This window comes from Festucalex cinctus, chromosome 13 (genome assembly GCF_051991245.1).
Source record: "Festucalex cinctus isolate MCC-2025b chromosome 13, RoL_Fcin_1.0, whole genome shotgun sequence".
In the NCBI taxonomy this organism is placed as follows: Eukaryota; Metazoa; Chordata; class Actinopteri; order Syngnathiformes; family Syngnathidae; genus Festucalex; species Festucalex cinctus.
Genome location: NC_135423.1, coordinates 2,750,725 through 2,777,500, shown reverse-complemented (window position 1 = coordinate 2,777,500; position 26,776 = coordinate 2,750,725). Strand labels below are relative to the sequence as shown.

At 40.7% G+C, this 26,776-nt stretch overlaps 1 protein-coding gene across 5 annotated transcripts in view; it reads right to left on the bottom strand.

Moving 5' to 3' along the window:
* The window catches only part of cntn5 (contactin 5), a 211,790-nt gene that overhangs the window by 121,532 nt on the left and 63,482 nt on the right, over positions 1-26,776 (bottom strand). For 4 of the 5 annotated variants that reach the window (XM_077494311.1, XM_077494315.1, XM_077494313.1 and 1 more), the window contains one exon: positions 15,512-15,897. The gene's annotated coding sequence lies outside the window, so the exon portion shown is untranslated. Of the gene's footprint in view, positions 1-2,613; positions 2,927-15,511; positions 15,898-26,776 lie in introns of those variants that run through there. The other variant, XM_077494312.1, reaches the window with a different exon arrangement.

The window sequence follows — 26,776 nt, the reverse complement described above, 5'->3', positions numbered from 1 at the left end:
AATAAATAAATCCATTCCACAGCTAAACTTCTCACGACTCTTATTTAGAAATAAAAACATCTGCATGATTTTTATGAACAGTATGGCCAACTATTTTATTGTAATGAAATACGTTTTCCAATTAGCGCTTGGTGTAAAGTGAGTTTGAGAAGCAGCACTTGCCTCTGAAGTCCAGTGTGACGACTTATCACAGTGTTGCCATCATCTAAGCCGACAACAAGCTTCGGGGACGTGTCGGGTTGTTGGGTCGGGAGACTTTTATGTCGCTTTCCACTCCGATTTGTCATTGACAAGCAGACACCCTTGGGTGCTATTGTCTTGGCGAGACAGTTTCCCCCCCCCCGACCCTTCTGTCAGATCTCTCGCCCTCTTTTGCTGCAATACGTTTTCATTCGCGCGGCCCACGGGTTAGCTTTCATTGCTGCGTTGTCATATTCAATTAGCCAGAGGACTCGTGTCAATATTTGTCTCATTGAAAGGATAAGCAGGCGGGCGGGGGGGCGTCACTAGCCAACACTGAAATGGCGCACCTGCCACATGTGCAGCAGGGGGCGCCAGAGAAGATGTAAGTCAAGAGTGTCCAAATTATCTGACTGGGATACTTTCTTGCAATTAATTAATTAAATGTGCTAAAAACCAATTCCATCAAGCAATTCTAATATATTGTTTTTTATCTTGAGTACATAATTTTTTAAACTATCCTTTTCTTCACCAGGGATGTAACAATATCCAAACGTTACGACACGATATCACGATACAAAGGTCACGATACGATAATTATTAGGGGTGTTTAAAAAAATCGATTCGGCGATATATCGCGATACTACATCGCGCGATTCTCGAATCGATTCAATAATCGGCAGAATCGATTTTTTGTTTTTTGTTTTTTTTTTTTTTAGGATTCACACCTTGAGCATGGAAGAATGTTATATGAACGGCACATTAAGCCTTAATATTTTTATTTTAATGCTGTTCAAATGTGAAACAGATTGCAAACTGTTTGTGTACAGTGGCTCACGGTTATAAGCCTCAAGTTTTAGATAAATATATTCATACAAATCTTACAGTGTACATGTACAAATTTACTGATAGTATTTTCTAAATTTGAATGGAAAAAAATCGCAACAATCGACTTATAAATTCGTATCGGGATTAATCGGTATCGAATCGTGACCATTCGTATCGGGATTAATCGGTATCGAATCGAATCGTGACCTGTGAATCGTGATACGAATCGAATCGTCAGGTACTAGGCAATTCACACCCCTAATAATTATCACGATAAAGGTAAAAAAATTGTTAAAAAAAAACAAAAAAAATAATAAATATTGTGCTTTTGTACATTATAGCAATGCATAATGGCCAAAAGAAGGGCCAAAACATGAGTTGTGAAAATTAAACGGCACTAAAAAAAAAACTAAAAAATAAATAAATAAAAAACTAACCACCAGAGGGTGCTAGAACTAGGGGTGGGAAACTCTGGGTACACCATAAAATAATAATAAATAAGAATAATAATTCATATAATAATAACAATAATACAAAGAAATATAATGTAAATATATATCTCCATTGTGGGATTAATAAAGTTTGTCTGATCTTAATGTGATAGTCCCATTTTGCTCTTTAGGTTGTCATTTCCAATTTTCCAGTCGTTCCTCGTCTCAACACATCAGCTCCAGGTGTGCCTCGTCGTCTCATGTGCTTGTATTCAGTTCCCTGTTTTCTATCAGTCAAACCACACACAAAAATAAACATGGTGTTGAGTTAATGAGCCCTTCCGCTTTGCGTCTCATTCCACCTAATGTTTTGGGGCAGCTCTCCAGGCTTCTTGGTTTAAAACCGTTCACGAGTCTTGAATCTTTTATTCCAAATTTTGGCGGGGGCCAGCCTTGCACTTGTTAAACGTCTCTGAACAGAGCTGCATTATACATGAAGAAAAGCCACACAGCGGCAGCGGAAGATTTCCTGGTAGCGCACACACATACACGCTTTATTTTATTTTATTTTTTTAAGTTGCTGGCCTTGGTCGACTTTTTTTTTTTTTTTTTTTTTAGAGCTAGCACCTCTTGACTGAATGATGGCTGGCATGGGCCAACATCTCAAATTGTATGAAAAACGTCAAGATGAAAGGTAGCCTACGCGTTTTTTTTTTGTAATATGTGCATGATGATATGACTCTTAAAAAATAATTCTGCACCTAACAAGGAAGCAACAGCACAAACAAGCCTACACTGCAAAGTCAAGCCTCAAGAAGCCATGAAATTGAATCCCTGGATGGACTTCAAGTATACACCTGCAAAACAAAAACAAAACAAACCTGGCACTCCTGTATGCATTAATTGCATGTAAGTATTTGGAGGTGTGGAAAATAATGAGCTGTGTGTCGAGCTTTTCGACGCAATCCACATTTCCATCCTTCATTCCATAATGAGTAAGTTCATTTCAACTCCAGACAGGTGCGGCAGTTTTTAAAAAAAAAAAAAAAACACAAGAATTAATCATATTAAAACGATGACTCGACCCGTAATTTATCACGTGCTTGATTTGGTTGAAAATCAAGCTGTTTAACAGCACCATAAACCCGACAAGTCGAGCGCGTTTTCTACTCACCGGGAAAGCAGCGGTACGGTCCGCCTCCCCTCGCCGGGCTCCTCGGCACCTTGAGCGGACCTCCTCCGCCGCGGCTCCCGCTGCCCTCGCTTGTCCACCCTCCGGACGAGAGAATCTCCAAAGAAGTCCGAGAAGTTGCTCAGCGGGCGCCAACATCCATTCCCGAAGGAGAAGAAGTAGACGAGCTGTCATCCACTTTGTGTGTCCCGTTGGTTGCCGTTTGACTTGCAAGTCCGCTCGGTCGTCAGCTTCCGCCGCCGCAGCCTGCCGGAGTCCCTCTGCAGGGCTGCATCCCCGCGCAGCTGACTGACTAACCGACTGACTGAGCGAGGGAGGGAGGGAGGGAAGGTGGGCGGGAGGTTGGAAGGAAGGAAGGAACGGTGGTCCAACGCCTCAGCGAGTGAGGATGAGGAGTGGCGTCACTCGCACCTCTGGCCACTCCTTTGTCGGCACCAACATTCAGGAGGAATAAACATGACAAGACAACCATGCATGCTTTGATGCAATTAACTGAAATGCATCTCCTCATTATGTTCGATGACGCTGTAGGACTAACAGGTTTCCAAATAGGAACACGATCTAATTAGATCCAGTATGAGAGAGCAGTAAGTATTATTTAGATCACTTTAGAAGCAATGCTGTTGTTTGCACGGATGCATCATGACACAGCGGTTAAGAACTCAGTAGTGGCAAGTAACAATATATATATTTTTTTTATGTAGGCCTACTAAGGTGGAGTTGTAATTTGAAACTCAGTTTCGAGAACACTTAAAAATCGTTTCCAAGTTGCTGAGAAGCCAAACACTGCTGAAACACCCACTTTGAAATCCTGACTGTTTTAAAACAAGCGCTCACACATTCTTGCAGCTGAATATTTTAACTTAATTTTGCATCAACTGTTAACCCCCCCAAAAAAAGGGGCCCTACTTGGAAGACAAATTCTCCTCTGAAACCCTATTTTGAAACCCAGACTGTTTTAAAACCAGTGCTCACACATTCTTACAGCTGAATATTTTAACTTAATTTGGCCTCAGCTGTTAAAAAAAATAGGGACCCTACTTGGAAGCCAAACTCTCATCTGAAACCATTCTTTGAAACCCGGACTGTTTTGAAAACCGTGCTCACACTTTCTGATAGCTGAATATTTTAACTTAATTTTGCCTCAGCTGTTAACAAAAAAAAAAAAGGGGCCCTACTTGGAAGACAAACTCTCGTCTTAAACCCTACTTTGAAACCCGGACTGTTTTAAAACAAGCGCTCAAACATTCTTACAGCTGAATATTTTAACTTAATTTTGCATCAGCTGTTAACAAAAAAAAAAAGGGGCCCTACTTGGAAGACAAATTCTCCTCTGAAACCCTATTTTGAAACCCAGACTGTTTTAAAACAAGCGCTCACACATTCTTGCAGCTGAATATTTTAACTTAATTTTGCATCAGCTGTTAACCAAAAAAAAAGGGGCCCTACTTGGAAGACAAATTCTCCTCTGAAACCCTATTTTGAAACCCAGACTGTTTTAAAACCAGTGCTCACACATTCTTGCAGCTGAATATTTTAACTTAATTTTGCATCAGCTGTTAACCCAAAAAAAAAGGGGCCCTACTTGGAAGCCAAACTCTCATCTAAAACCCTATTTTGAAACCCAGACTGTTTTAAAACCAGTGCTCACACATTCTTACAGCTGAATATTTTAACTTAATTTGGCCTCAGCTGTTAAAAAAAATAGGGACCCTACTTGGAAGCCAAACTCATCTAAAACCCTACTTTGAAACCCTGACTGTTTTAAAACCAGTGCTCACACATCCTGACAGCTGAATATTTTCACTTAATTTTGCATCAGCTGTTAACAAAAAAAAAAAAAGGGGCCCTACTTGGAAGACAAATTCTCCTCTGAAACCCTATTTTGAAACCCAGACTGTTTTAAAACCAGTGCTCACACATTCTTACAGCTGAATATTTTAACTTAATTTGGCCTCAGCTGTTAAAAAAAATAGGGACCCTACTTGGAAGCCAAACTCTCATCTAAAACCCTACTTTGGAACCCTGACTGTTTTAAAACCAGTGCTCACACATTCTGACAGCTGAATATTTTAACTTAATTTTGCATCAGCTGTTAACAAAAATAGGGACCCTACTTGGAAGCCAAACTCTCATCTAAAACCCTACTTTGAAACCCTGACTGTTTTGAAAACCGTGCTCACACATTCTGACAGCTGAATATTTTAACTTAATTTGGCCTCAGCTGTTAAAAAAAAAATAAGGACCCGACTTGGAAGCCAAACTCTCCTCTGAAACCATGAAATATTTAATCAAAATAAAATATTTGTTATATATTAAAGAAGAGTATAACACTTTTCATAATAATACTAACACCTTATTTAAAATTGAATGGCCATATTACATAATTGTCTGTTATTTATCTACAGGATATTTATTTCAAAATGACTTTTTTTTTATTTATTATTATTTCTTGAAACTTGACACTTTTGGGCTTCCATAATACCCCACCTCTTAGACAGGGATATGATCTAGCTCACCTTATGACCCCGGTGGGGTGAAACGGTACAAAAACTGGATGGATGGATGGACGGATGGATGGATGGATGGATGGACGGATGTACAAGTAGCCAATTATACCTCTCTGACGGTGTCAATCAATCAATATTGATCATTGTTGTCTTTGTAAAGAACATTTGATGTTAACTTGTGCAATTTGCCAAATGCACAATAAATCTATTATGTTATGCAAAATACAGACTGTGTGCATAACATTTTTTTAGTATTTTTTTTTATTAAGGTCAAATGTGTCACATTATTCCATTCCAAATGAAACATCGCTGCTGCACACATGCTCCGACCTTCAAATTATTCTCTGCAGGCATAAACGCATCATGTTTGTTTGCTACAAGACTCTTAAAAGAAACAGAGGGGGAAAAAATCACTAGCATTTGCTAAAAGACATGTTGGAATTAATGTCTTTACTGGACACGTTGCCAGAACTCATCATGATGAATTTGCCAACGACAATGAAATGTTTTCTTTTTATTAGTCATTAAACATGCTCCCGCTTCAAATTACCTTTCACATGTTAGGTGGTAAATCTCAAGTATTAGCTTTCAGCAGGATTACTTCAAAACTAGCTGAGCAATTTCAACAGGGATGAGCAAAGGATGAGGGGCAAAAAAATAAATAAAAAAATCTTTTGGCGTGGGCGGTATTAATCAGACTCTTCGGAATTATTACATGGATGACAGGTGGGAGCTTTGAGTTTCTAATTTTCCTATTAGCGTCAAACATATTTGGATACCAGGATGTATAATGATATAATTAGAGGAGAAGGTTAACAAATATGCGTACAAACGACAAAGAACATATACATGACATTTATATGGAGGAAATGTGAACATGTCTGACAAGTATACTGTGAATGCTCACATACAATTCCAGTGAGTAAACTGCTAAAACACAAATTTGGCCCTAAGTACTTCCTGGTCCGTAGTTGCAAAAATAATCATCCACTGTACCTAAGTGGAAGAACTGAGACTTGTGTGAGGGGGGGGGGGGGGGAAATAAAAAATAAAAAAAGACAAAATTCATTAACTGAATGTCAAAATTCCCACGTGAACCCAAATGCAACAGTCAGGCACTGCCTTCCTCAAGAGACGTAATATAATTAAATATTTGTGAAACTTTTTAACGAGATCTTGAATCCATTCAGGCTTATAATAGTCTCGCAAAAAAAAAAAAAAAAAAAGATATGACTCTCTTTTCAAGGTATTTGTTAGTTCATTTTCTTTTCAGCGTGACCTTAATATTCTTTCGGAGACTCTGCAAGCTGGAGTGTCAAACTCATTTTCATCACAGGCTCCCGTTGTAGTTATGCTTTTCCCCTCAGAGGGACGTTAAGACTGTGAGACAATAATATATTTTTTTTTTATGTTTTAAGTGTCCCTAAGACGTATTTATAGTATTTTTTTTTTTTTATGCTAGAGCATACAGAAGGCTTTCATGCAGCCTCTCAACTGCAAAGAACGGTTGTGGAAATGGTAGTTATTACAAATACGGCCAGCAGGTGGCAGCAGAGCAAAGGAGATCAACCAGGGCCATGTAGAAAAAAAAAGCTCAATTACTTACAATTTTCATTAGATTTGTGAAAACTGATGAAACTTAGCTCTCTTCTAATGCTAATTGCTGCAAAACGGAAACAGATAGAAACATACTTTTTTTTCCTGATGAAAGAAAAGACTTTAATCTTTCTTGTGATTGATTCCATGCTTTTATAGCAATAGAACACAATAATTTGTGGGCCTTGCAAAATCAGTCAAAATCTAGTCAAACAGCCGGGAGCGAACGGGATTGCGAAATGTGAAAATGGTGGCGAGTGAATGAGTTAATATCTGAATAAATGTCAATCATTTGATATTATCAGAGGCGTGGAACTAACTTTTGACTTGACCAGAAACAACGGGAAGACATCACGGATCCAGAGGCATGGAACAAGGCAAGCAGAGGAGCAGGTGGCCACATAATAATTCGGAACCAACACGCTTCTCTGTCAGACTTATATCATAAGAGAATGGATCTGATTGGTTGTGGCTAGACATGTGGGTAACAGGACTGACATGGAATTATCTGATTGGCTGTTGACCAGATAAAAGAGATTAAAGATTTCCTGACATCACATAGCTTCTGACTTCACATAACTTCTTACCAGTTGAAAGTAGTTGCTGTTACATGCTGATTGCGTCAGACCTCAAACAAAGCACTGTCATGACCCAAACATAACCCTTGCCCCAAACAAAACACAGTCATGACTGCTGAACTGCGATTCGTTGCGGTTTGAGCGTTGACCTCAAGTTTTGATCAAATTGCAACGAGTATGACAAATGTTCAGTAACATAACCAAATGGCCCTACGGCATTTTGCAAATTCCGGACTGTTTATATGCCAACAATGTTCCAGTGCATACTAAAGACATACGTCAATCTTAAATAATAATAATAATAATAATAATAATAATAACACATACGGCACAGCAGCAGCAAGTGTCCCTTACATAATCCTTCCACACGGACACTTTCACACTTCCAGCCAACACAAATATCTTGACATCTGCGACGGGCGACACATACACAGAAAATTCGATGGGGAATGAAAACTTCAACATTTAAGACGTGTGAAGCTTCTTCACCGGTGTCAGTGCCAATCCAAGACGGGTAGTGGCGGGGGGGGATACCACACTGCAAATACTCAAATCTAACCAAGCCGAGATATTTCATGTCAAGGCAAAAATATGCTTATTTGTCTGCCAACTGCCAAGATTGTTATTCTGACTTCTAGCACGTTTTTCCTTGTTAAGAAAGCTTAACAAGGAACAACTTGTTAATTGAGGTAGTGCAAAGTTATTTTTGAAATAAAAACGACCACTATTATTATCATCATTATCAGTTATTATTATGCTGGTTGTTACTTTGTAAAAAAAAAAAAATATATATATATATATATATATATATATATATATATATATATTGCCAATTCAAGTTTTCCTGTTCCATTAGAATACTGAATCCATAAAAATCTTATTTAGTGTAGGACCCTGTTTTAGAATTGTCTGGAATACGGTGCAGATGCACTCTATCGTGTTTAACTAATTTGCTCCAAATAACGTGTAAATACGTTTTTTTTTTATGGTTTAAGTGTCCCAAAGACGTATTTATACGTTTTTGTTTTGGGTTTTTTGGCTAGAGCATACAGAAGGCTTTGATGCAGCCTCTCAACTGCAAAGAACGGTTGCAGAAATGGTAGTTATTACACAAACGGCCAGCAGGTGGCAGCAGAGCAAAGGAGATCAACCAGGGCCATGTCGAAAAAAAAAAAGCAAAATGACTTACAATTTTGAACAGATTTGTGAAAACTGATGAAACTTAGCTCTCTCCTAATGCTAATTGCTGCAGAACGGAAACAGATAGAAAACATACTTTTTTTTCCTGATGAAAGAAGAGACTCTAATCTTTTTTTTTTTTGATAGGTTCCATGCTTTTGTATCAATAGAACACAATATTATGTGGGCCTTACAAAATCAGTCAAATTCTAGTCAAACAGCCGGGAGCGAATGGGACTGCTTCTGTGAAAATGGCGGCGAGTGAAAGAGTCAAGCAAAATGTATTGCGCGAGCGTGCGTTTCCATGCGTGCTATATTTGTAGAGCGTGTCTGTCTGTCTGTCAGCGTTTCAGCGTGGGCTAAGAATTAACATTTACACTGGTGCAGATGGCGCGTTGCATTAACATGCTTAACGAATGCCAGCAATTCATATTTATTGCTCAGCAGATGCTGACTATATAGGCGGTGGTAAATTATAATTTGTTTGGTCGACGGATGCTTTTCATTATTGGGAGCGTCAACATCTGCTGGCTTCGACTTACGCAGCTGCATCGAGTCACTTTGAGGGATATTCCTAATTGGAGCATTCGGGAAATAACAATAGCGCAAAAAAGTTGGATGATAAAAAGAGTCTCAATTAAAGACAAACAAAGGCTCAAATGTGTAAATGTCCAGTCGGGATAGTTTAAAATTCACATTATGGGGGTTTATCAGCAGCATAAAAGTACTGTGGCTACTGTTTTATTCATCCGTGACCGTTGCTGTTTACTTGAGCAAATTTTTGGAAACCACCAGCAATGAAATACTGAACATTGTACTGTGCGCTTTAGAAAAGGGGCGGCCATCTGCCTCATTATTAACAAGCATTTGCATAAACACAATGTCAACAAAACAATGCAAACATACGTCAGCAAAACACCACCAATGTACTGTACATTAATACACATACTACAGTATATTGTTTTCTCATAGGCCGCAAAAGCTGCATCAATAATTCAACTTAATGAAAAAAACATCAGCAAGTTGACATAATAATGTACAGTAAATATGTCTGGAAAACACTTGTCAGCCATAAGTATGAAACAAATGAAAAACAAACATTATGCATATGACATTTCGAGGTTAAGAACATATGTTGTATTAGGGATAGGTGTCGAAATCAGTGCGTTCATTTAAAGTCCCTTTAATGCCACTCATTTTTTAACACGCAAATAATGACTTTATATTCAAGATGAGATAGCTCTTTATATGAAAATAATCTGTCGCCAACGTCAACAAACGCAATAACGCCATCTGGTGGCAGAAAAATGACTTCAACACAAGTCAATATCACATTCCCTTTTTACAGTGCAGGACATCTTTTTAAATTATTATGAAATTACTAGGACTGTGCCAAAAAAAATCGATTCATAAAAGAATCGAGATTCTCATTTATGAATCGAATCGATATTAATATCCAAAAATTTATTTTATTTAAATTAGACATGAAGAAGAAGGGGAAAAGGCAGTTGTAGCCCACATGCTGTTTTTGTGAAAAAAAGTCACTTACAAAACAAAATTAATAAATGTTTAAACAAAAAAACAAAAAAAGACACTTTAATGTCTCTATTTGTCATTTTTTTCTTGCAAAGCAGACTGGAGTAGATCACGACAATGTTTTGCATATCTGTAAATTGAAACAAAAATCATTTGTCACTCAAATAATTTTGAATCGAAAATCGATTCTGAATCGAATCGTAGACCCAAAAATCGTAATGGAATCGAATCGTGAGACAGTCAAAGATTCCCAGCCCTAGAAATTACGTTATCAATGACTAAAAGATGCAGCCACATTTCTATTTAACGTTTTTGTTCACTTTTATGTTAACAAGCGTATGAAAACTTGTGCCGTGACACTTCCCAAAAGTAAAATATGTACCTTGACTCAAGAACAGTTGTGAAAAAAATTTCTCTAGCATACCATCAGCTCTGATTTAAAAACAAAACGCAAACTATCTACCGCATCCTTTTGCGCTCTCGGGCTCTTCGCTTAACCGACTTGTTGGAAAGTTGGTCATCTGCCTCAGCGACCGCACAGAGCTGTCTGGCTGAGAAATTGCGCGCGGCATCCCCGCCGAAAGACGCAGCAGCGCATTTATCAAGCGCTCGTGCCGGCAGAAGGCTCGTGTCACCAATCATCGACCTTCCCCATCACAATCATCCGGCGCAGACTGTCGGTGCGCTGCTGTCACAAATAATACAGTCCGACTTCATTCAGCTGGAATGGCAAATCGCAATGATAATTGCCGAGGCGTAATCGTATCCCGCGGCAATGAGCGTCACCGGAGAAGCGCCATTAGCCGCACGGCGTGACCAATTGGCTGGTCAACCACAGGATGTTTCAGTCGCGGGGTTTCATGGCCGATGGCAGAAGCCCAGACAATGACATCATTAGTTTGGTATACTGCGTGTATATTTTGCAGTATTTTCATTTGCTGGTGTGCTGTGACATTTTACTAATGTTAAAAATGTGCTTTTGTTCAATATCGGTTTGGAAACACTGTCATAGCGCATCCGGATTGCTGGAAAATGCAAAGAAGAATGAGTAGCAATGGAGGTGGAAATGCTAGAAGCTAAGCTAAGCTAAGTGTTAGCTTGTATTGTGGCAATACGTTACAATCACAGAGTGCGGATTGGCTTAATTTGGGGTTGTAAGCACTTGGCGAATTTACCATTGCGAATATTCAACATGTTTAACTCATTTGCTCCCAATAACGTGTAAATACGTTTTTTTCAATGTTTTAAGTGCCCCAAAGACGTATTTATATGTTTTTGTTTTTTTTATGCTAGAGCATACAGAAGGCTTTGATGCAGCCTCTCAACTGTGAAGAACGGTTGCAGAAATGGTAGTTATTACACAAACGGCCAGCAGGTGGCAGCAGAGCAAAGGAGATCAACCAGGGCCATCTGATGAAACTTCGCTCTCTTCTAATGCTAATTGCTGCAAAACAGAAACAGATAGAAACATACTTTTTTTTTCCTGATGAAAGAAGAGACTTTAATCTTTCTTTTGATAGGTCCATGTTTTTAGAGCAATAGAACACAATATACTGTGGGCCTTGCAAAATCAGTCAAAATCCAGTAAAACGGCCGGGAGCGAACGGGATTGCGAAATGTGAAAACGGCTGCGAGTGAATGAGTTAATATTCACAATCCTTGACTGTTTTCTAGACAAATAAAGCACAAACACCACCGAGCTAACGCAATGAGAAAATCACTCTGTGGAGAGACATCTCCGAATTGCAAGCCAGCAAAAATGTTGAAATTTGGCCTGACTGTTTGTCTGTTTTGATTTGGAAAATATTTCTCGATGTCAGAGAGTCCCCCAATTGTTCCGAAGGTCGATGTATTTTTAGTTGCTAAAGGGGAAAATAAAACGCAAAGACGGTTTTGTGGAAACTGTCATTCACACTCCTTCCGGGAGGATTCCTCATCTCCCATGAGGCGTCCCATTTGTCCTGGAGTAATTCATTACTCGTTCACCCGGTAGTGACAACAACTCAATTCCATCTGGCTCCACCGGCTCCCGGGGGCCTGCCAACCTCGGAATAATAAGAACGGCCAGCAGGAAACATATTTGCTCACCTATTACCCCGGTAACAATGCCATGATTGATTTCTGTTTGGATTATCCTCGTGTCAGCGGGCCGCCAAGAGCCTCCTTAATGGAAGATGCGGCCCTCTTTCTACCTTGTGTCGACGTTCCGAATCACCGGAGATAACCAACGGAGGCATAAAGCGGAGACCGCAACGTCGTCAAAGCCTGCGGCGACGATCACGCCGAGCCAAGACTGTCACGCCGGGTTTGCCGGGTGGTTCTGCCAACGCGTGAAAGCCAGCGTGGGTCGACAAAAGAGGAGCTCAGTCGTCGAGGTTACCAAGACAACGGAATTGTCAGCGTGGTCCCAGAAAAAGCCAAGCGACGACATCGAAATTGGCTGAGATCTGTTGGTTTGTTTTCGTCATCAGTTTGCAAGAGTAGTAATAAGGATCTTTTGGAAGACTGGCATGGGTAGAGAACCCGAGTCCTGGAGAGCCACAATCCTGCCTGTTTTGAAGATGTCCTCCTCCTTCAACACACCTGATTCAATGATCGAGGTCGTTATCAGGCTTTTCCAGAGCTTGCTTGACGTGCTGATCATTTGAATCAGCTGTTTTGGAGCACGGAGACATCTAAAACATGCCGGACTGTGGTTGTCGACCAAGCCCTGTTCTAGGTAGTTTAGGTGACAGGTTGCTCACAACGTTCTACCTGTTAAAAACATACATTTTAATAGTTTGTCAACTTTAAGGTGCCCAACACGGGTGGAAGGACTTTGTGGACTGCGTCTCCTCTGCTACGCCACTATGACTCTTTACTCGGTCATGAGACAACTAGAACTTAAAACTTTGAGAAGTTTGCTTTTTTTGCTGCCAGTCTCCTTTTGTCTTTAAAATCTACAAACCAGGGTTTTTTTGTACTTTATGTAAGGTTAAAGTCGAAGTATGTTCTTTTATGCTCTCGGCCAGTCAGAGTGCTGTAACAATTGTCCTTCAACTTTTACAAAGTCAAGCCTTTGAACCTGATCGTTTTTCAAGAGTACAAAAAAGAATCTATTCCTGTTGAGCTTTGCTTTCACACCAGAAGAAAACCTTCAATCCAACTTCAATTTACCAACACTGTTGACTTTGCGACTAATTATAGTGACCACATACAAATCTCCCCCCTGTGGCAAATTGTGGGTTTGTTAATGCTATCCAGGATAGTCAAGTATCGATACAATTTTAATCGCAATAAGTAGGGACAAAGAGTAGCAGGGTCCAAATTGTGGGTCTGTGTTCGGTAACGTCAAAGTATAGTGAGAAGACGTGTCCAGATTCTAATACTCCCTTCGGTAGTAAGCTGGCTCCTCGACTTAAAAACAAATAAACAAAAAAAAAATTTTGTCATCAGGGCTCCATGACATGACAGTGACCTCCATATTAAGCACTTAGGTCATAGCGTGTACTTCAACCTGTCCTGTTGTTTACCCTTTGAGGACATTTGTGAAAGCTTAAAGTGCCCCTGCGGGTATAAAACGACGTTTCCGACCAAATGCTCCAAGTTACACAGCAGCACAAACTCAAAGACACGCTGATATTAAAGACTTTTTTTTTTTTTTTTTTTTTCTCCAATGGGTCGGGCGCGCCACTGCTGGCTGCACCCACCCAGGGTGCTGCTTCAGAGGCCAGCTGCCGCGGATCCGCCTGACAGCTGGGCAAATGTTGGCGTCCTTTCCCTGCGGGGGGGCAATAGACGGGCGGCGCGTAGCCCGGAGCCACACTTTGAAAGCACCCTTGATCACGCATGTACGCCACTCCAGATAAATACATGTAAGACATGACTTTCCCCGCGGTACCCGTCACTTTGCGTTAACATTTAACATCTCAGCTTTCATCCTGATCGAGTTCCAGCGAATTAAAGCCGCTGATCAACTAATTGGAAAATGAAACATTTCACATGTAAACAAAGCATATTTTGGAGGCAATCGCGGATTTAAATTCCTGATCAGATTGCCGAAGTCTATCACCGGCGATTACGCGGTATTTGTAGTCGAGGGGCTATTTCACTCTCAATCATCTTCTCTCCATCTTCTCTCTTTTTTTCCCCCCACATTTTGGAAGTGCTCCAGCTCTGCTAAAATTGATTAACAGTGGCTTTAATTCCACAGGAACGCTGACATGCTGCTCGGAGAAAAGCGCGTCCGGAAAACGTGCTCCTTAACGCTCTCATCATCGCCGCGGCCGTTCGACGCAAGTTAATGAATAAGTCATCGGGAGGCGATCGTGATTGATGTGTCGGAAATAAACAAGTGCGTGGAATCAGCGTGCTCGCCGGATGGCTAGTTTGAGGCTACTTAGTATTCGGTTTGCACTTTAAATCCATCTTCCAGATCGTTTCGAATTGAACAGATGCCCTATAGATTACCTTATTTAAAAAAAAAAATAAAAAAAAATACTGATTTTGTTAGCACTTCTAAATAGTTTGCTGGATCTTTAGGTTAAGCTACACTGTAGAAAACTTGGAAATTTCTAACCTCTGCTTGCTGAAATGTTAATAACCGAGTTCCAGTTTGGTGCATACCTGAAGCTTTTCTGTTTACGGTCGAGTGTCGTTCCTATGGCAGTGAGGGGAGACAGGTTTGTATGCAAGTAAGATTGTGCTATAGTTGTTAGCAAAGAAGTTGGTAGCAAAGTTAATCTATAGACTGAACGTCCATTAAGCAGAAGTACCTAAAAATGGGCCCATATCGTCGCACAGAAAGACAATATTATTCATGATGTAAAATATTATTTTAGACTAGTGACATACATCTTCTGTTTCCAATTGAGGTCATCAGAAGATTTTTCTTTGGTTTGGCTCCAAGCTCCGAGTGGGAAATGTCCCACTTTCCCGGCCATCTTGACTACAGCAACAACATCCGAGCATTAGCTAGCTACTTGCTTGCCAAACTAAAATAAATAAATAAAATAAACGTCAATAGCTTGAAGTTAGTTAAAGTGCTACCAGGGTTCAGTGATAGATTTTTTTTTTTTGGCATAAAGCTGAGAAGTAGTCCAAGAGTTTTGCATTCATTTGCGATTGTCTGTGTTTGTGAGCTATACAGTTCGAAGGGATCAACATTTATTCTTACAAAGTCAAAGGTCTTGGCCAAGCTGGTGTCTATGTCTCCATGTGGAAGGACTGCACAAACAAAACTGTTTTTCCTCTTGTATGCTGACAGCCACAGTGTAGAGGCAGAATACTGCCTGCCTCACCTCACACTTTATCTGCGGTTTTAAGCGATCAGCAAAAACAAACGTCTAATACATATTGTTAGCTCAACCAAATAGACTTGCCTATTGTTTTCGTTTGCAAGCTAGCTTGAGCTAAGTAATGTATACAGTAGCATTTTCCACAATTTCAGCTGCTAAAGCTCTCAAATTTACGAAATACAGGCAAAAAAAGTATTTCTCTTACCTGTAAAAGGTAATTCCACACAGTCTGTTTTCAATTGCTTGATGATTCGTGCCACCCCAAGCAAAACATGCTGCATCGCTTCTGAAGTCTTGACAAATGACTGCCGTAAGATGGCAGACACCTTGATGTATGATCCGGCTCGTTGATGAGGCATCTGGTGGATAGATCCGTCCACCTGCCTCCACCATTTCCCTCCAAACTGAAGCCACACCCCCTCTTGACTCTACTTCCTGGTTCAGAAAACAGGAACAGGAACAGGAAGCTCTCCGCTGCTATTCCAAACGATGACGTCAATAAATCTGCTAAATCAGGTTGAAATTTTCATCGGGTCTTTGGGCTGTAAATCCAACGAGTACTTTAAAAGAATAATGAGCTGATGTGTTGGTCTGGAGGAAAAAAAAAAAAAAAGGCGGGTGAAAAAAAGTATTTTGGTCTGTGAAACAAGACAAAACGGCTGTTGGCAATTAGCATAAATAAGACAGCAGGTTGACTTGCTGACTAAAGGCCACCCGTGAGGCTCTCTTGAAAAGACACCTCTCGTGCTAATCTGCATTTTTAGACTTAAAAGGGACTTGTTATGGAAATTGGACTTTTTAATGGTTTGAATACAAAGTTGGCTCTCTGGAGTGCCTGCCCCCACCCGCCAGGTGTGAAAAAAACAAATCAAGCAATGTTTTTTTTTGTGATCTATACGCGTCGACGTGGTGGAATTCATTATTATCGCAAAACATTATGATGTCATTCCAAACTCATCTTACAACATAAGCCTTTATAATAAATGGCACAAAGTCAAAGTGGTTCATTACCAGCATGAAGTACAAAGCTAGTCAAAATCAGTATGTATCACTTTAACTTGCTTCTTGTGGCATCTTGGGACGTTTAGAAAGAGTACAAAATGTAAATATGGATGCGATAGGTTCAAATGAAACATGAACTTGTAAATAACAGACCAAACAAGAACAGATGTTGGTTGATTGTACTTCTTGATCCTTGGGGTGTTTAATTAAATGTCACAGAAGTTCCACTAAGGCACCTTGAACTGTTTTGAATTGTGAAGAAGAAATAAAAAACATCTTCTTTAAAAACCATCTCAAATATGCAAACTCGTGATGGGGCCCATCTTGAGCAGTAATATAGCCGCGAAAGGTAATAAGCTCTTCTAAGAGAGGAGGATTCACGCAGAGCCAAGCTGTTCAAATGGCTCCAAGTTGCATTTGTGCCCTCGGAGACATACTTGCGGATTAATAAGTATGGCTTTTAAACTCATATTCAGGCTTTTTAATGGGTGAAAAAGCAGTCGTTATAGGTGATTATGGTGTGTGAAAGCAGGCAGGCCACCATAAAAAAAAAGACCACTGCCGCTTGGTCGGTCCGTTGGAGGCGTAATCTCAGCAGTCGTGTGGGGCGACCTGAAGGTGAAAGTCTTGAGAGCGAACATTAATCATTGCTGAGGAAAGTGGCCCAAAACGGTGTTTACATGGCCGCCGAGGGCTGGATTGGAACAAATGTGGCGGCCTAATTTTCCACACTTAAGCGGCGAGCTTCAGGGGTCGTGTCTATGGCGTCATGTGATTGACGGAAAAAAACTCCGATACAATTACATTTTTCACATTTGTCTGTAATGGGTATTTACCAGAGGCAGCACGGTGATTGACTGATTGATTGATTGAAATTTGTGCTTAAACTTTTTCATTTCAAAGTTCAACCCCATCTCCTGATATTTTTACAGAGCAGATGGATTGGATGCACTCACTGACGATAAGCAACAGGGCCAGAACTCACATCTGTCACATACAGAAAATCAAAACAGTAACTCTTTATATTTATATGAACGATGTTGCAGTTTTTAAGTTGAACAGTAGCGGCCACAATAAAATTACAATTTATCTGAATGGCCTGGTCATGTAAGGTGACTTCACTTTTTTCCCCCAATGTCATATTGAAATAATACTTTATACTTCGATTTAGAGTAAGGGCTTCGTAAACTATGGGGTCCTGCTCGAGGTCAGCCAAACTGTCATGACTAGGGTCATGCAAGGGTTATGCTTACTGTCATGACTAGGGTCATGCAAGGGTTATGCTTACTGTCATGACTAGGGTCATACAAGGGTTATGCTTACTGTCATAACTAGGGTCATGCAAGGGTTATGCTTACTGTCATGACTAGGCTCATGCAAGGGTTATTCTTACTGTTGTGACTAGGGTCATACAAGGGTTATGCTGACTGTCAAGACTAGGGTCATGCAAGGGTTATGCTTACTGTCAAGACTAGGGTCATGCAAGGGTTATGCTTACTGTCATGACTAGGCTCATGCAAGGGTTATGCTTACTGTCATGACTAGGGTCTTGCAAGGGTTATGCTTACTGTCGTGACTAGGGTCATACAAGGGTTATGCTTCCTGTCATGACTAGGGTCATGCAAGGGTTATGCTTCCTGTCATGACTAGGGTCATGCAAGGGTTATGCTTACTGTCATGACGAGGCTCATGCAAGGGTTATGCTTACTGTCATGACTAGGGTCATGCAAGGGTTATGCTTACTGTCATGACTAGGGTCATGCAAGGGTTATGCTTACTGTCATGGCTAGGGTCATGTAAGGGTTACGTTTACTGTCATGACTAGGGTCATGCAAGACGCACTGCATGACGTGAGATCAAGTGTCTGTTTTGAACTGATGTAACCAGCATCTAGTTTCAACTGGTTAGATGCTCTGTGATGTCAGAAGCTATGTGATGTCATCCTGACCCTCACCCAAAAAAAGTCTGGTCTTGTAAAGATGACATTGAAAAAAAAAATGTAACTTGATTGCAACATTATGCTTTTTTTTTTTTTTTTTTTTTTTAAATAGAAAATTGGCAGTGCGCAAGGTCGTTCTGATTAATTAGCCCTGGGTATATGAGTGGGTCCTTGGAAAAAAAAAAAATCACGCAAGTTTGAGAACAGTAATCTAAAACATTTGCGACTTTCCTCCCGATCTCGCCCTTCTGCGCTTATTTTGTTGGTCTTCCCCACCCCGCCCGCACCAGATCTCAACCCCGTTAGCTTTTGACAGCGCTCCAAAGGAATTATTCACCGTGACCCCGCCGGCGCTCTGACAAGGTCACGGGCTTACCGTCTCCCCTTTCTCGCCGCGTCTGTTCTCGACACGTAATTGATCTGGTTAAGAAGCGCGGGAGGGAAGGTCACGGGTGGCCGCGGACACATGCTCTCCATCAGCGTGACACAGGTGGCCCCCCGCCATCTTTGGCGCCTTCAGCCGCCTGTGATGAGCTCTAATTAGTTTGCAAGTCCAGATCAAACGGTGATCATTTCCTAACACGATTATTGCCACCGAAATTATTAGCGTAATATTCTTAAAAGACAGAAATTCTAAAATGCTAATATGTACATTGAGTCGGCTCTGAGGCTCGTTCCTGTTTTAGTTTTTTTTTTTTTTTTCATCCATCTGCAATAAAAGCTTTGAAATGCCCACAGCGTCTTTGTGGCACCATGAAGCTGTCAGACAACATCTGGTCACACAGTTGCGCACCGAGAAAAATCTGCGAGTCCATTTTAATAGGTGCGTGCTTTCTGCGCGAGAAGGAGATGGATTCCGAAAAGAATGCGATGTTCAATTTGCGCGGGCCCGGGGCCGCCTTCTCAAACGGCTCGGCTTCATTAATCAGTCCAGGATTGTTGTTGAAGGACGTTCAGCTGACTGGATGGGGCGGGCGAAAAGCGACGGGGGAAAGAAAAAAAAAAAAAAAAATCAGAGCGAAGATCTCCGAATGAATTTCACCGGTCTGGGAATCAATCAGGCGACGCGGCAGCTGCCGCAGTCACGTATAGCCCAAATTGCAAATGAGACGATTGACTTGGCCGTCGAGGGCTTTTGTGGACGAGATGTGTTTGGTTTTGCCTGTTTGCAGAGGATGTTAATGAAAAGAAAGAGTTTAAACATGCGGCATGTAGATTTGATTCCTACAAAGTTTTGTGGCACTTTGCTCATTAGGGGACGAGAAACAGAGCTTGTGTTGATAGAACAACGAATGAGTGTGGACAACATTACTGATAGATTTAAATTGTAATAAATAAATAAATAAATAAATAAAATTACTTTCATTGCAAAATTCAATATAATTAATAATTCCAAAATAACTGCACAATTTATGAAACAGTAGGGCTGTTCGATACCACTATGAGTATTCACTGTTTCAGATACTTTCAGATAAGTACAGATGCCTCGAGTCGAGTACTTTTGATATATAACATTTCATTTAACAGGAATGCACAAAAAAAAAAGAAGAAGAAAATAATGGTTGAGCGATATATCAAAATGCTGCAGTATTGCACCACCTACTGCCAAGGAGGACTTACTTTTTTTTTTTTTTTGCATTAGGTATTGGTAGCTGGTATCCGCAGCCTCCCCGAGTACCTGATACCTTACAAAGTTGTCCGTATCTGCTATTATCCAAATTTACCACCATTTCCTAAAATATTTATCATCATGTTCGCTAAATCTTTTTAATATACTGCACCTTCTTTTATTAGTAAGTTCTAATTTTAAACTTAAACTTAAATAACTTTTATTTTGTATTTCGTGGTAGCTGTCACTCACTTCCTATAGAAAGGGTTCAACCCTATCACAGCTTGTATTCCCCGACAATCTGATCCTCGGGTTTGTTTTCCTCTCGCCGTGTTGACCTTCTCTCCACTCGTGTCCTCTTCGACAGCAACGCCGTCAGATTGCTTTCTCTCTCTCTCTCCGAGCCTCCGGCGGGAGGTCCGCACGGCCCTCGAAAAACGCCATCGCCGACACACTCTCGCAACTTTATCTCCGAGCAAATATTGGGACTCCGACGTTGTCGGGGAGAGTAACTAAAGAGCGACGGCGGCGGCTCTTTCGGAGTCGATCCAGGCTCCGATCGAGCGTGACAAATTCCGCACCCTCCGACGGCAGGGTTCGATGGCAGAGCTGTCGTCGCGGCTTCACGTTCTACGTTTCGTCTTCGCTCGCCGGCTGTCAAGTCAGTCAATCGAGCTCACATCCTTGTCACGCAGTGCAAGCGGGTCAACTCCAATCCCGTATTTTCACTCGACCGCTTGATGGCAGGCGGAGGCGGAACAAGTGCTCGACAATCCGTACACACGAAAAACACGCCAGACGAACGGTGTGCGCACAGTTAAACTGCACTTTAGATTTGTGCTGGTCATGAAAATAGGGATTTATTTATTTTTTTGATATGTGGGACCACAGTTCTAAAGTCTTTACAGTTCACACATAAAGAGATACTGATGCAATATAAATTCATTAGGGCTCTGTTATCTACAGACTCAAGTCAATCTGTTCAAAGCAAACATGGTGAAGCAGCATGTAGTTGTTATGCTGCATGCACATGGGAATAAGATGTCAATAGAATCAAATCAGCCTCTCGTGTAAATGTTTTGCCATGTAAAAAACATTTTTTACATACCTATGATTCAGCATTTTTTCTTTCCAAATATTCCAAAACATTTTCTTGCACTGTAAGTTCTTTTAGGGCAATATCGTGATATCGCGATATTAAAACTGCCACAATATTGTCATCGTCATGTTCAATATTTTAAAGGAACACATCTGTTAAAAAAAGTCAGGTTAATTTCCATTTGTGCAGTTCTAGCACCCCCTAATGGCTAGTTTATTAGTGCAATTTTCATGAGGGATGTTTTGGCCTTCTATGTTTAAAAATCTGTACTAATTGTCAGATGAAGGGGAACCGAATTTGCTTGTGAAGCGATCAATGTGTGCTTGCATTAGCAAGTAAGTGCCTCAATATTGTTATTAAAGATTGTAGGTGGTTTATATGCATTGTTGTTATGTACAAAAGCACAATATTTTTAGTAGAGCTCTCTTTTTTTACAATATTGTAATCTTTTATTAAATATCGCCAATGCCCACACAATATCGTGATAATTATTGTATCGTGACCTTCATACCGCGATATCGTATCGTGATGTTTGGAAATCGTTACATCCCTAGTACTTAATATAAATATACTCAACAACAAAAAAAACACAAAGGCACCTCATAGACTACACAATATCACCATTTCTCTCAAATATTGTTCACGAGCCTAAATCTTTGATAGTGAGCGCTTCTCCTTTGCCGAGATAATCCATCCCACCTCACAGGTGTGCCATATCAAGATGCTGATAAGACACAATGATTCGTGCACAGGTGTGCCTTAGACTGTATAATAAAACCAAACTGCACCTTCCAGAGTGGCCGTTTATTGTGGTTAGTCTAAGGCACACCTGTGCGCTAATCATGGTGTCTAATCAGCGTCTTGATATGGCACATCTGTGAGGTGAGATGGATTACCTCGGCAAAGGAGAAGTGTTCACTATCACCGATTTAGACTGGTTTGTGAACAATATTTGAGAGAAATTGTGATATTCTGTATTTGGAAGAAGTTTTAGATCTTTCTCATTAAAAAACGGGAGCACAAATAAAAGTGGTGCGTTTATATTTTGTTGAGTATATATAAACGTATTACTACTTTTAAATGTGTTTTTTAATCATGTGAAGTGCATTTAGTTATCTCGCGTATGAAATGTGCTCTAAAAATAAAAGCGCTTTGCCTTAAAGCATGCGTTGTTGAAAAACAAGCAAACAGGCCAAGCGGAGCATGTCAAGGCTCCTTTCTGCGTCGGAAAGATAAACAGGAAAACAGCAATTTATTTCTCATTCACTTTGTCAATAGTTTGGCCACCGGTTTGCGCTTTGAATGTGTTTTTTATATTTCAAGGTCGGGTGGTCACTGTTCAGCATCTAGCACAGTGTGGGAGTGGTTAAGCAAATCTGCTTCACTGCAAGAGATTCACGGCTCAAAATTCGGGCCTTCCTGAGTGAACTTTGCATATTCTTACTCGGGCTTGTCTTATTATTTTTGGTGTCGTTATTGTTGTTTTCACTCTGGATTCCTTTAACATTCCAAAAATATGCACTTTTTTTTTCTTTTCTTTTTTTTTAAGTTTCAGAGCCACGGGTTAATGTGAATAATAAAATAAAATAAAATAAAATAAAATAAAACATCCTGACTGGAAATTATTTTATACCCTTCTCCTGCCTGAACGAATGTAATTGGTTCATTCTGAAGTATGGGTGGGTGATATGGCCTAAAAATTATATCACGATATTTCAAAGAAATTTGCGGTGACAATATTTTTGACGATATTGGTAATAATTACAGAACAACAGATTTGTGATTGACACTTTGGAATAAGAGCACTTTTATTGCAGCAACAATATTTAAGCTACCTTTTTTTTTTTTTACCCCACAATTGAAATGTAAACAAAGTGCAAATATAGCAACTGTAATGGAAATAAAATGAAATAAAAAACGGGCCAGGTAGTCTTTACCACTAATTGTAACATAACTGCTTAAAGGAGGGTTGTCAAACATACGGCCCGTGGGCCGGATCAGGCCCGCAAAGGGATTTAGGTCGCGGGATGATTTGAAAGAAAAAAATAAATAAAAAAATAAAATTGTAATGTCATACTAATTAATCAGCCGGCCACAATCAAAATATATAAAATTTGTAATTTCACAAGCAGTCCTCAGATGAGCAATGCAACTTGCATGCGCACCGATTATGAACACAGCCACATCCTCATCTATAAGAGGGTGTGCAACTACATTATCTCACTTGTTTACTTCCCCACGTGATGTTTCCCCACCCAATTGAATTGTAGAGGTCAGAGGTCACAATCACGGTGGAAAAAAAAAAAAAGTTTTGAAATGATTTATCTTGGTCTCGTTTTGTTCTATCGCGCTAAGCCGCATGAATATTGTACAGCGGTAATGTAAGCGGGAACGATGCGTGCAAGGGATTAATGCTCGCAATTCATTGGCTCGTGGGAGCCTCCAGTGATAAATCATTCATGGAGTTGGAGCGATGCATTTAGGAGGTAGTACGCACCTCGCCCCGGAGGAAGACTCTAGTCGAGTTTGCTTTTGCCGCGAGGGGCCGCGAGAATCCGTGGGAGGGGCGGCAAACAGCTTTAGCCGTCGGGGAATAGCGCCGCATTAGTTTCCGGGTTGTCCCGCCATCATCGTGGAAACGAGAAGACGCGCTCGGGATTGGGAGGCTTAAAACGAAAGGGGGGGATATTGATTTATGGGCTGCTGCAGCCTTGCGCCCCTCATTCATCATGCTGCCCACGGGGCACGCGCACGCACGTGCACGGATCGCGTCAGTCCCACCAGCGCGACTTCCTCGTCCTCTCGGCTGACCGCTTATTCTCATGTCGGCGTAACTCCTCTTCCCCGTTTTGACTGTCGCACTCGAACGTGAAATATGGTCACGTTGTTGTTCGACACATTTTTTTTTTTTTTTTTTAAACCGCCACGCTATTCGTGCCATTGGTTGTCAGCTAATTAGTGTTTGTTATTTTGAAAGTTATTCATGATAAGCGCCGGCTTGCACAGTCGAGATAAAACGGAACAACTCAACATAATTCATGAGGAAGAAAAGCCAACAGCAGCACACGAGCACAGGCGCACTATACTTGCTAGAATTTGTCCGCTACCACCTTGCACAATAGAAATTAAGCAAAAAAAAAATGACAAGGAAATACATAGACACCAATTACTATTTTTATAATTACCATGGCTTTTGGCATTTAGGTAGGCAAGTGAATTTTTCAGCTAATAATGGCAGATAAGTACCACAAAAAAAACCCACACACACAAACGGGTGGTAGGTTAGCCTAGCTTGGCAAGCCACACCCACTTTCTTGAACGAAAGAAGTGTTGGTCTTGGCACTCGGCCGTTGAAAGCGATTTCAATCCAGCGATCAAACGTGACATATTCGTCGTGAGCAAATTCGGCACCGGAAGTATATCATCACACGAATCATCATGGGTTTTTTTTCCGTTTCATTTCAGCCTGAAATGGACGGTCAGTAAGGCACTTTTTGCTAACTCCCGATGGACAACTCCCCTCACGCTGAACTTACAGTAGTAATATTCATACTCGTAGCATTACTGTTACATGGTATACCGGTACTTAAAAAAGAAGAGTAGCTACCGCCATACCTCAATGGCCAAAATAATATATTGATACCACAAGTTTTCATTATTGTTATTTTAGAACAAGACAACAAACGTCCACTAGCTTAATGCTAAATGTGCTAACGAAAACCAGAATCAATGTTACGGTAATTAAAAACCCAACAACACATGGAACAGTGTGTCACTGATTGCTAGGGATGTTCAATACCACTTTTTTTTCCAGACCAATACCGACACCGATACTCAGACCCTCAGTACTCACCGATACAGATACCAACTGCCGATACCAGTAGTACATTTTGACAAATAAAAAAAAATCACTAAAAGATATTTTTAAACAAATACATTTCCTTTAATTTTGACAAAAAAAAAAAAACAGCACAGTCACTCTTCAATAGTCTTAACGCTCAAAATAAAACACAAAAATGCTCTTTTTGTTTAAGATTCCCAATTTTGAAGTATTTCCAAACCGGTGAAGTTTTGGTGAAAAACTGCTGCACGCTAGCGCCACTTACAGGCAAGGAGGACTCACTTAACGTCTTCCCTCTCTGCCATCGGTCGCTTGTACTCGTCTGTGTCTCGAGTACTCGAGTACTTGAAAAATAGGCTGGTATCGGCCCGATACCGATACCTGGTATCGGTACTCGCCCATCCCCAGCCAAAATAATATATTGATACCACAAGTTTTCATTATTGTTATTTTAATGACCACCCTGAATGTGAGAATTTAACAACAAACGTCCACTAGCTTAATGCTAAATGCGCTAACGAAAACCAGAATCAATGTTACGGTAATTATAAACCCAACAACACACGAAAGAGCGTGTCACTGATGTTTTATGTTTTTGCCATGGTAGCATTTCAGTATAGTGACCGAGGTAGCCTACTTATTAATAAGGAATAGTTATCAATGTCAAGATTTTAGTATTGTGACAACACTTACGTAGCGTGATGCTAAGTAGCACGGTCCCTCGCCCTTGAATGACTAATTGAGCAGCTTGCATCACGATATATCTTGCAAGTCCCTTCAAAATTTAATGATCGCCTTCAGGATGTTTTACATTTTTCTCTTTGGAGCAATATTAGCACGTGATGAATATTTATATCAGGCTTTGCTCTTCAATTTAATCAAATACACGATCACAAATACATGAGATGTATGTGACGGACTTCTCATTAATGGAAAGAGATCTTGGAATCGCAGGGATTCTCCTCCTTCTTCCTCGCTCACCCTACGTGACCGCCGCCTCTCATCCGGCGTGAATATTACCCGTCTCGTTCTCCGTCTCGCCGCCTCTTCCTTCAAGGCCCCTCGCAAAGTCAACCCCAATTTATTTGTGCCGGATGGACGGCGGCGGTAACAGGCTCATTGGCATGCAGCCGCTCGCGCCGCATTTGGTCGGCGCGTCTTGACTGGGGCGTCGCGGCGGACCCCCGGTCAGCCCGACTGAATTAAAAACAGCGGTGGCGGCGGGGATGAAGGCCCCGTGGTTAATAATTCAAAAATGAACACGCCGACGTTCGCCACTTCAATCTTCGCATCACCTGCGGAGTGCCAAATGGTGTGTTCCCAAATTCCAAATGATGTGCTATTATCCCACTCCTCCATTACGTTGAAATATCGCATAATGTGTCGTATTATAAAACGCAGGTGCTCTCGCAAATTAATTTTGTCAGCGCGCTGAATGAGCGGTTAGCACGTCTGCCTCGCGGTCGTGAGGCTCGGGTTTGATTTCAGCTTATCCTGTTTTGAGTTTTCATGTTCCCCCATGTACTTTTTCTTTACATATGTTGTTAACTCATTTGCTCCCAATAACGTGTAAATACAAGGGGGGCGCGTTTGACCTTGGGGAACATACTTTTTTAGTTTTTTTACTGTCCTAGAATAAAGTGCAATTGCACCTCCACCACATTAGGGGGCAGTGGCGCTCTCATTATTGGCAGAGTGTGCGCAGGGAGCATTCGCTTGGTGGTGTAGGTTTTTTTTTTTTTTTTTTGCACTGAACATGCGCGCTTTGCACACAGCAAAAAATAAAAAATAAAAAAAAATAAAAAATCAGCACAAATGATTTTATATTTTGTTTTGCAGGCTAAAGTTTTTTTTTTAATATTGTGCTCCTGAGTTAATGTTGGTGATCATTTTGAATGCATTATTATGTATTGATTTTATGTCATTTTATTTTTCCGTATCATATGGTTTGACATGGTCAGTCAAAAAAATGTTTATAGT